The sequence below is a fragment of the Anastrepha obliqua genome, chromosome 2 (genome assembly GCF_027943255.1).
Source record: "Anastrepha obliqua isolate idAnaObli1 chromosome 2, idAnaObli1_1.0, whole genome shotgun sequence".
NCBI classification, from domain to species: Eukaryota; Metazoa; Arthropoda; class Insecta; order Diptera; family Tephritidae; genus Anastrepha; species Anastrepha obliqua.
Genome location: NC_072893.1, coordinates 87,291,071 through 87,303,232, shown reverse-complemented (window position 1 = coordinate 87,303,232; position 12,162 = coordinate 87,291,071). Strand labels below are relative to the sequence as shown.

Genomic DNA, 12,162 nt, shown 5'->3' with positions numbered 1-12,162 from the left:
TTGCCTTTTAACAGAGTCGCCTTTGCAATACTATGAATGAGGAGCTGTAAGTAGATATTTTTATCGAAAAGTTTTGTATTTTTAGCATAAACTTATTATAAGCTTTATTGTTCTTTTTTCAGTGAGTTGAAAAGTATATTTCGCGCAAATGATGAAAATTTCCGTGCGCTGATTTAATATGATTTTGGAGACAGGAGTGCATTGGTCTACTAACTTCGACTTTGGCGTTCGACTCGAAATTTTTTTCTTCACTCATCTTATAGTAAATCATTTCAAGAATGTTGTGTCAAAATTTTAAGTGGATCGGAGCAGAACTCTCAAAGTTATAGCCTTTGTAGTCACTCTACCTCGAATGCGGAGCATCGATAGTTTTTCAGAGTCATTTTTTCAAACGCGTTTTTCCCGAAACGACTTCTTGAAAGTCGGTGCCAATCACAACTCCGAAACTATTCAACCGATTCTTTTCAAATTTGGCACACGTTTTCTAAATCAAAAATACCTCCCCCCCCCCCCCACTGTTTTTTTTTTATTTTTATTTTTTTTAAGGTTGTTTTTCACTTACAAATATGGCGAAATTTTTCGCCAAAAATGCTCGTTTTACGTTTTTTTGCCACCAAAACTACAAAAATGAAAAAAAAAAATTTATTAATGAGGGGGAAGCATTACGTCATACTTTAACTGAAAAATTCGACTTTTTTAGTTTCAGATGATTCTACGACGAATGCCGATTGGCACCGCAGAGCACCTCTCGAAAAACATATCTCCAAAAAAACTCTGTCATGGGCTTATTTGTCAATATTTTATTATTGATATTTTTTAAAAACTTATTGAAAAGATGTACAATAACATGCAACTGATTTTATTAAAGTATCTTAAGCCATATTTCTGTTAAAATTTTTTTTAGCGCTAAACCCTACCACCCCCTTAACCACTGTGAAACGCTGGTACAACGAATTTCAACGTGGCCGTCGAACCTTGCAAGATGAAGATCGTCCAAAAACGGTTGTTGTGCCAGAAAAATTCGATGCTTATTTGACAATTTTACAAAAAGGGACTCGTGTCGTTGAATGTTGAAGAAATTCAGATGCGATGATTCAAAGCACGAATCTTAGATCTATGTACACGAACGGGAAACAAAACAGCAATCGGCAGCTTAAAATAAAAGTTGTTCGCGGAGGAAACCCGTCAAAACAAATGGTCGCCTTTTTTCGAAAAATCTGCCGATGTCGCAACTATATCACTAGAGAAACTTAAAACAGTAAATTCTGAATGGTACACAACCACATGTTTGCCAGAAGGAAAACCGCCTAAGACGAAACATCCTTCACCAAGATAATGCGAGCTCTAACTGATCGGCTCTCACAAGAGAGTTTTTGAGCACTAAAAAAATCGAATTAATGGGTCATCCGCCTTACAGCCCTGCTTTGGAAATTAATGATTTCTGAGTTCTTTTTGTTCTCGAACATCAAAGATAAAATGCGAGGTCAAAGTTTTTCCAAAAGAAGAAATAACGGGTGATTTTTTAGCTATTATCTTTTCAAACATTTGGTTTAAACAGCTGACGCACGTTTCGTGTTTTGTTTCACTGTCAAACATCTTAAGTTTGGTCTATAATTTAACCATTAATCGTCTTACAAACGAACAATGCTTGCAAATCATTGAATTTTATTATAAAAATGCGTGTTCTGTTAAGAAAGTTTAAGATCCACTTTTCTATCGAAAAATTGTGTTCAGCGAGGAAGCTCATTTTTGGATCAATTGGTACGTAAATAAGCAGAATTGTCGATTTTGGAGTGAAGATCAGCCAGAAGAATTGCAAGAGCTACCAATGTATCCAGAAAAGGTCACAGTTTGGTGCGGTTTATGGGCTGGAGGTATCATTGGACCGTACTTCTTCAAAGATGCTGCGAATCGTAACGTAACTGTGAATGGTGAGCGCTACCGTGAAATGATATCCAACTTTTTTTTGCCCAAAATGCAAGAGCTTTACTTGCATGACATGTGGTTTCAGCAAGACGGTGCCACATGCTACACAGCACGCGTAACAATGGACTTGTTGAGAGGCGAGTTCGAAGAACATTTTATTTCACGTTCGGGACCTGTCAATTGGCCACCCAGATCGTGCGATATAACGCCTTTAGATTATTTTTTGTGGGGTTTTGTTAAAGCTCTTGTCTATTGAGACAAGTCCGCTTCAATTAACGCATTGGAAGACAACATTAAAGCATTTATATGTGAGATACCGGTCGAAACATTGGAAAGAGTATGCCAAAATTGGGCTAAACGGATGGATCATTTGAAGCGCAGTCGCGGTCAGCATTTGCATGAAATAATCTTCAAACATTAAATTATATGGACTGTACTATCGATTTAAATAAAAATTTCATGCATTTTTCTGAATTTTACGTGTGTTTTTTTGAAAAACTTTACTATAGCTCTAAAAAAATCACCCTTTAGAAGATTTTGAAGCCATTAAACAATTCGTTTTCGAAAGTATTCACATCTGAGTGACAAAAATGCTTTAAAAATTGGTTTAATCGAATGCAGAAGTGTTTTTACTTCCAAGGAGCTTCGTGTTTATTTTACTGTGTTTTCATTATTGGGCGCAAAATTTAAAATGCAACCTTCGTATTAGTGAAACGCTAAAAATTAAAAAAAAAAATTATATAAATTTAAATACAAAATTATGAGTATTTGGAGGGTAAATATTTTATAGAATTGTTTTACTATTAAGAATATTTAGTAAACTTTTTCATAAATATTTTTGGTTGAAATTTGGACAGCAGTCCCTCTCCGCCGTATTTGTATAGCCAGGCCAAGTTATGGCAAGACGGGCAGCCTGTCAACTCTTCCCTTTCATTCGTCACGTCCTCCCTTTATTAGGTTATTAAATTGACTCTAAATCAACGCACAAAACTCAGTGACACTTTCTACTTCGTCACTGTTGATTAATTTTATTTTGGAAATGGTCGCTTGGTCACGCTGAGTTATCTTACAATTATAACACCGTTAACATGCAGAAATTTTCCTATATTGTGGTTTATTTGCTTTCTTTCTTTCGTTTGAATAGAAGATGCAAGACAAATTCAGTCGAATAGCCAAAAAATACGCATACTTCCGCAAGAAAGGTGAAAAGAGGTTGAAAAATCAGTGACTCAACGGTATTAAACGTGGGACAATATTTGTGAGTACGCAAAACAAGCCAAGCGCTGAAATCAAGATATCGCAATTAAAGTTTTAATGTGATGTTGTTTTTGTATTGCACTGAACTTTCACTTGATTTGCAAATATCAACAGAAAGCGACGAAAAGGAAATGTAGTAGACGCTATGAAGGAAGAAGAAGAAAAAATTAAGAAATGTCATCTGCCCTCCGGTGCACTATATGAAACAGGCATTTAGAAGACAATGAGAAAAGTTTGCGTACAGAGAAGAAAAAATATCAACGATAAGTAAAACAGGGTGGCAATGCCAAAAAGAATGCAGAAAACTCAGCCAGTTACGTATTAGCAGCAGCGTCATCAAAGCGCTTTTTGCCCAGTCACAAGTTCATCAACTTCATTATGATCGGCGGACGTAGAAACTTTTACAAAAATTACGTGACAGAACAGTTAAAATTATGAGCCTTTTTTGTTATAAAAATTGTAGGTTTTTTGCTGTTGCAATCAAATACTTGTTTTAGAAAGCAAGAAACAAATGGTATCTAACTAGTTTTCTTACCGTCAATTGTTATACAATCTCTTTATTTCTTACTTCTTTTCTTTATTTAAATAAATACTAAAATCAGCCACTTATGAAAATGTAAAAAGCCAAGAAGCAACAATTTGCTAGTTCATTGCTTAAGCTTCCAGTTTCATAGCCCATTTGCTATTAACTAACTACGACTAGGTAGGTTTGGCATTTTCCCTTTCGCCTAAAAGCTAGAAATGTATTGCATGCAAATTGCTTCAGCTTTATTGTGCACTTAAAACTATGTATTGAAAAAAATTTTCTGATTTATATATTTTTTTCTTCTTTTATTTTAGCTAATTCATATAATTTCACGATGAATTCAAGTATGTATTAATGTATGAAATTACGTGAAAAAGTGAAATTATGCGCTCTACCAGCAAATCGGCAAGAAGAAGAAAAGCAAATGGCCAAGCGAATGGCCGCAGAACCAAATACGCGTTGAGGCATGACGACAATAATAACAGTAGCGGCAGGAGCAATATGAACTGCATTGACAAGTACAACAACAACAACATTCTCTTTCCGCTGCAGTTTGTACTCGCCGCTTAGTTAGCATCCCTGACTGCTGAGTTTCACTTCATTGCATTGCATTCAAAAGCTGAACCAACGCGCACACACACGCTGAACATACTTATGCATGTAATGGGTGTTTTATTAGAGTGATAGAACTTTTTCCAAATAAAATTCAAAAGCAAAATCAATTAAATTGCTAATTTTTATTGACATGCAAATTTTATAACACGGCAGGTTTATTTTACACGTTCCCATTAATTTTATAACCGGTAAATTTTATTGCCGAAAGTTGTTACCACTTCATCTAACCGCAACTATAGCGCATTGGTAACGCTGTTCACAGCATGAAAAACACAATGGAATGTGGTAAAAATGTTGTTTCATGCAACATTAGAACGTCGAGCCGAGAAGCCTTTGCTGCATATTTTAGGAGAAAACATTGTCACTTTTAATACAAAATCTATGCGAAACGAGCTATGAGCGAAAATTAAAATTTTATATTTAACGCTTACAATTGACGCTCTATTTACGCTCAGTTCTCGTAAAGGTTAAATATTTATTTCTAAAAAGTAAACACATATTATCCGTTTTCTCTTTTTGATCACCTAAGGCGGCTGTAACTAACACATGGTCAGAAAAGTCCCGAGCCTAACACATAGATGGCACTAGTTTTATTGCATTCACCTCTTTTTCAGATAGTACTAAGCTTAAAAAAACAACTGTTAAAATTTTGTGATGTTCTATTCATTAGTTCGTGAGTTATTTTGCTAAGAGTGACGCTACTTTTGTTATTTTCAAAACAATTGATCAAACAGAATTTCGTGTTTTAAGGAGTGGTCTAAAAATTTCAAAAAATCGATTTTTGTTTTTTCGATAAATTGCAGTGTTGTAACAGAAAAACTGTATAGTATCTTAAGAATATACTGTGAAATTTTCATGCAGAAATTCCCAATATTATAGCTTCTACAGCCCATTAACTAGGTAGAGAGCGGTCCGCGCGTTCCTGTACCTCAAACTTTAAACTCAATTATCTCAAAACTACTGTTTTTCGGCCAAAAAAACTGTTCAACCGAATCGTCTGAAATTTTAATATGTTGTTCACAACATCAATGGCTATCGCTCGTACTAGGGTCATATTATTATTTCAATTATTTCGTATTTTATTTTCGTATTAAAAAAAAATGATTTTTAGAGTGTCAAATTCAAAACCACGCCATTTTGTCAATTGTTTTTTTTTTTATTCTAGTACGGGACATAATTACAGTCACACTGATTAATGAGTTTTTTGGTTTTTGTGTTTCAGATAAATAGAAGAGCCAAAATGGAGCCAGGCCCAACTTCAGGGAGGGTCAACTTCAGCGCCATTTTTAAAATTAGTAAAATTAAAAACAAAATGTCTTTGTTTTCATTTTTGTATGTAAAAGAAGTTAAATGAAAAGCCGAAAAAATATAGATATCGTTTTCCATTTTTTTTTATTGTAAAACACAATTTCTGAAAATACCATAAATTTTCAAGCTCTAGACCACCGGGACCCCATAATTAGATACTGCTTCCTGTTGGAAAAAAATACCGTTGAAGCGAGGCAATGGCTTGAAAAGTGATAGGTGGACTTCATTCCATCGTGGTCGTAGAGACACCGACGATGCACAATGCATGGGCGTCCAAATGAGGCGGTATCACCAGAAAACATCGAAGAGTGAAGTTGCGTGCGTTAGCTAACATCGTAAAGATATGATGATGATTGCTCCCTGTTTTGTCTCATCAAGACCGTGTCACAAGTCAATTAAAACAATGACAAAACTACAAGAAACTTCGAATTGATTTCACATCCACTGTATTCGCTAGATTTGGCTCCTTGCGACTACTGGCTGTTCGCAGATCTAAAATAAATGCTCGTTGGTAGGAAATTTCGCTCGAATGAAGAGGTTATCGCTGAAACTGAAACCTATTTTTAGGCAAAAGATAAATCGTTCTACAAAAGTGGTATTGAAATGATAAAGCGGAGCTGGAATGAATGCGTTGTTCTTGATGGAATTTACGTTGATGAATAAATCTGATTTTGAACACAAAAAAAAAACATATTTTCTTTGTTAGGACTTTTCATCTGGCAATAATTGTGTGGCGGCCGCCGTATCCGAATGCGTTGGTGCGTTACTATCATTTGGAAGTGCTTGGGCTCCAACCTCGGTGCTGGAAAAAATTAAAAAAAAAAAAAAAAGATTTGTCTAACAGCGGTCACCCCTCGGTAGGAAAGGGCAAACCTCTGAGTGTATTTCTGCTATGAAAAAGCTCCTTATAAAAAACCATCTGCCTTTCAGAGTCGGATCAAAATTATAGGTGTCTCCATTTGTGGAAAATATTAGGATGCTCGCCACAAATAGGAGGCCCATCACAAATAGGAGGAGGAGCTCAGCCAAACAAACAATAAAGGGGTTCGGGGCCAATTGTATACCTATTTATAATAATTGTTTGAGGAAGACGAAATATTTGCGGTGTTAAAGTTGCTAGAATTTTTATTTGCCGGAAAAAAAATCTACCATTGCAGAATATACATACGTGTTGGTTTGGATTACTTGTACTTTTAGCAGATATCCGTATATCGTTGACATCATATGCAGTTAAGTATAGACCGATGACTGTTCTCTCTGCGAGTACGTCAATTTAGCTTTAAGCCAGAGAATATAACTAGCCAATTATGTTAGATGTGACTTTGATAGAAATTTGATTCAACGCTCAGTCATTGGTCCAATGGTTTCAACTTCAGTTGGATCTTATACGAGTATTGGCCAATTTGTCCTATACTTAGTAATGAACAGACTGAGATGCAGTTGAAGAGAACGGCTTCGACCGGGCAAATATGCTTACTTCCTGTTATAGCATTGGATGCACAGTTGCTATGATACCGCCAATCGGCTCTCGGTGGATTTAACAAAATTAGAAGTTTAGCTGACGTAATTTTAGAGATTTGCTTACATTTTTTTGCTTACAAAAATTTTTTTTCCTTTTCTTTTCTACATATTGTACACTGGCATAAAAAAGAATCCACATTCAAGCGCAAAGATCAGACCATTTTTAGGGGTCACCTGAATTCGAATCAGAGTCACCACCACATAATTTCTCATAATCTCCGATCGCGCAATTTTCTCTTCGTGCACATCGGGTAATGCCAATGCCAGAGGTACTACCAATTAAAAAAAGAAATACATCGACTATCATACGCGTTTTTTTTTTTTTTTTTGTAATACAAGGTAATGAATTTGTGGTTAGGGAATTGCGGGACTTTGGGAATAGGGACTATACGGTTTGAGTGCATAGGTTTTAACAAATTCCTCAAACGTATTATCGTTTTGCCATAATGCAGATTGCTTATGATTTATTAGTTATGAGATTAGGGAACTATGCGATTATGGAATTTTGGATTTTAGGATATCAGGCAGCCCTCAGCTATGTGATATTTTGCAATAATGCGGATTACCTGTGGCTTATTTCCTTGATTATAGGTATGAGAATGTAAACAAAAAACAAAGCACCAAAAAAAGGCAGGTCACTTCGACATTCAAAACATCAAATCGTAAAATCAGTGGCTCTAGTGCTACCACTTTGAACACATATGTACATATGTACGTCTTGGTTATAGGGTTATGAGTATTTTGTTCATGGGTTTACTAGACTCGGATATCCTTCAGTTATATGTTTATGAAATTTGATTAATTAGATTTAGCATTAAAGATTTGAATAATAAGGTTATATGGTTAATACTTCAGAATATCGGAAGAGGCCGTTGCCAGAGTGGGTTCGACTGACCGCCGAATAAATTGGAAAGTGTCATATGGAAAATGTAATAAGGCTTGCCGGAAATCTTGCTAAGGTTGATACCTTCCTACTCATGTCGTGCAGCAAGTCCACCACAACGACAATGTAGGCAACATACAATACATAACGGCTCATTTGTTTATATATATATGGCAATTCTTTCATTGTGGCACCGCTCTGCGTTTTGTAAGACCAGTCAGTCAAATGCGGTGCTCTTGGCGAGCTAATAAATTTGGCGCATTGCATGAGAATTTTTAAAATTTGAAATTTTGCCAGAGATACCTCTTTTGAAGGTTATACAAGGTGGCGCAAAATTAATCACCCTCTCGGAAAATTTATAATTTTTCCAAATGGCGTCGTACGTCAATCATATTTGACACTTGTGAAGTGGACAGCTACGGTATACAAAAAGTCAAGCAATGGAGCACGTAATAGAAATTTCCAGCACTCAATATACAATAATTTTTCTTTATTTAATAAAAAATGTATTCAAAAATAAAATTGGGAGACTAATTTTACGCCACCTTGTATATTCAATAGGATCGTCAAAACAAATTTTTTTTCTTGATGTTGCCCCCTAAATGTTTTCGATGACCGAAAAAATTAGACGCTTTTTTTAATTACATTTTATCCAAAATTACCATTGGATTCACATGGGAAAAATGCACTTTTCTATAAATTTGGTATAAAGTATTATTTAAGCTCCTCTTTAAATTTCCATCCACCAATGTTCAGAAAATGATACCCTATGCTTTAAAAATATAAAATATGTAACTATAAATAAATATGGCAAAAATTACTTTTATTAATTTTTTAATGAAAATATTTGAAGGTGCTCAAACATTGCATAGATATTTCACAATTTTCTTCCTGACAGTCTTGCGTGTTTCCTCCTATAACAAATGCTATATTATTTTTTTATTCGGAAGAAAACACCCAACATTGTCAGCAAAAAATTGTCAAAAATCTACACGGTTTTCGAACTACCTGAAATTTTCTCTTCTTATGATGAAATTCTTTGGGATATAAAATTCCGTACTCGAAATATTCTAATAATAAAGTTTGAAGTTGTTGAATTTTTTATAAATTGCGCAAAGTTTTAAACTTCAATTTACATGGTTTTTGTAGGAGAATGAACCATATTTGCCCAAAAAAATCTCATTAAAGTTAAATGTGAAACAAGTAAATTTTCAAAATTGCTAATAAGTCCGGTTGCTATGGTTATTTAACTCAGTGCATAAGTATAACTCTTAAAAAAACACCCAATATGTTTGCATGTATGTATGTATGTATACATATGTATATAGATATATAAAATATATATACAACTGATATTTATTTGTTTACCTTTTGGTTGTCGCAATGTTTGTCTGTGATTTGAGTTGCATTTCGTTTCGCTTTTATGCGTGAAAGTCGTAAAAATGCGTGCGACCTACATTCAAGTTCAAGTTTGCCGCTGACACCGCCACTGCTGCTGCCGCCGCCGCTGCAACTGTTGCATTCAGTTTTTACAAGTGCATTCGGCAGTATGTCTGCTGTGACAAGAGAGTTGTGTAAGGCGAGCACAAAAACAATGTCCAACTAGAAAACAAAAATAACAATAATGAGAGAAGAAACAGTAAAATAATGCTTAAATGCTAGCTAATAATGCACACATACTACATACATACGTACGTGTATGTTTACCTACATACATAAGTATACAAGCACGGCTTCTCAGCCCATAATCACATTTAGTGCCATCGAGCAGGTGGCGGTCTTCGTCGCTACGGTTATAAATATTTGTATTTGTTTATTATTAATTTTGCCTTCTCGCGCTTTTATATGCAATAAAAGAAGCCAGTAATGCCAGTGCCATAAACATGTTCACGAAACATATTAATTTCCATGGTAATTTTTTATGCTGGTGTCCGAAAAGCGAAATCGTCATGAATGAAATTTGTAAAAATAATACAATAATAAACTCAGTATGCACGATATGCATATGAATATGCTTATGTTTAGCTTTTCCTTATGAACTTGTTCCGCACTTGCATACACTAGCATTCCTATTAGGATGGGACGAATTTTAAGAGATACGAAGTTATTCCTTTGACAAGTAAATCATAAAACTATCGGTACAAAATCTGAATGAAGCAAAATTTTACATTAATAAACAGTCGACTAAAGTTCTGAAGTTTCAAATTTGACTTCTTTCTTTTGAACTCATGAAAATAAGTAGGGCTGGTCACAAATAAGTGCAAATAACCTGGCATCGTAGCATTTGTAAATTACCATGACAATACAGCAACAAATTATATATTTTTGTGATCATAATTTACAAATGCCCTACCACCAGACCATTTGCACTTAATTGTGGATTGTACTAATTTAAAACATTTATACAAAATTGAATAAGAAGGTCTATTTGTTTTAAGTTCAACTGTTAATTACTTAGAATATTTTATTCTAATGTTATCATGAAAAGTGTAACCTGTTGTGACTAGCTTTAATAATTATAAGGCTTACCTGTTTTAGAATTGAGGCACTAAATAAATAAATGAATAAATATTTTCGTTCGTCTTGTCTGGTGCGTGAACCCTCCGACATTATACTCACTGATGACGCGCCGTTGAGTAACGAGACAACAGGCGAGCTTGCAAAAAAACAACAACAAAAAAAACAACAAAAAAAACAAAAAAAAAAACAATACCTCCATCCCACTTTAAGTGATCTGAGAGAGGTTAGACAAGCTGCGTGCTTCCTGAAAACTTAGTACTAGAAAATTCTGTTTGAGAGAAAATGTACGAAGGGGAAACACACCAGTACCTGCCGCACAGCCAAACTCAAGTGATCAGAGTGGAAATGAGAAAATTGCAAGAGCTCCTCTCTCTACAAAGGACAGAAATATCTACAGCCTTGAGGCTACTTACAAATCAGAAAAATACGCAGAACGGCTAGAAATTTTCACAATGACTCTCACAAAAATATAGTTACATATATATAGCCACTATGTACAGAATGCAAATGTGTAACGGACTGATGTTGGTCCGTTAAACGACTTTCAACAATTTTGAAGGAATCATTTGATTTGCTGACGTAACTGAAGTTATGGCAGCGGTTTGTTTAAGAACACATATTTCTATATGTTTGGTGGTATACGAAAAAAATCAACACAGCCATTACTCATGTTACTTCGTTACCGTCTGAAACGCGACTGATTGGACGAGTGTCTTAATACGAGTGAGTTGAGCGATCAAAATTCTGCTGCCGAGTAGCTGATGAAGGGGAGCCGAAATTGCTCTAAAAATTTCGCCTCGAATTGCCAAATTTTGAAATCTAGCATCCTTGATTTATAGCTTTCTACGACTAGGGGTCTTCCATATAGTAAAATAATATACAAAACTTTTCATATACAAGCTGAATACAGCGACAAAGTTAAGGGGTTAGGTGGGTTTCAGAGGTTGAAAAAAAGAAGATTTTGACTATTTTTTTTTAGTATATAAAATCATATATTTTATTTAAGCAATTCGCTGTATCTAAGATACATATATAAACAGTATTTTGTGAAATTGTTATTTAAAAATTTCGAAAACTCAGCCGTTGGTACTTCATCTTCCTTGACGTCTCAAAAAAAAAATGCTCTTGCCGTGGACAGCATAGCTCATTATTGGTTCATCTAAAATCAGAAAACCAAACGGATTTTGTTAGTACATGGATAAATCTCGTTGTTGTATGAAGGAAAAAAAAATCAAAATTTGAATTTATGACAGGCTTTGAACCAAAAAACACATTTTTTAGTGAAATTTTCGACATACATTGGCTAAAAAAAATTGTTGTAATTAACAAAAAAAAAAAATCCTTCGTTCAATAACTAGATAATGTTATTTCAAAGATTTGTACAAAATTTGAACTAAATCGCTTCATAACTTTTCGAGATATCGTGTCCACCGACTTAAAAAATGGAGTTTTGAGATAAACACGTATACGAGCGAAGCGCTCAACTGACGTGGCCTAATGTTCGGAACTTCTGAAGGGTCTATCTCTTAGAATTTTACTCGGATTGACTTAAAATTTTAGGAGAGTATTTTAAACATACTGTACTATTTAATGAGACAAAAAAACA

The 12,162-nt window shown here is 34.7% G+C and overlaps 1 protein-coding gene across 1 annotated transcript in view; it reads right to left on the bottom strand.

Annotated features, from left to right (window-relative positions):
- Positions 1 to 12,162, bottom strand: part of LOC129237314 (myb-like protein AA) — a 119,469-nt gene that overhangs the window by 60,503 nt on the left and 46,804 nt on the right. Inside the window, exon 2 of the mRNA XM_054871983.1 lies at positions 9,405 to 9,638. The gene's annotated coding sequence lies outside the window, so the exon portion shown is untranslated. The remainder of the gene's footprint in view (positions 1 to 9,404; positions 9,639 to 12,162) is intronic.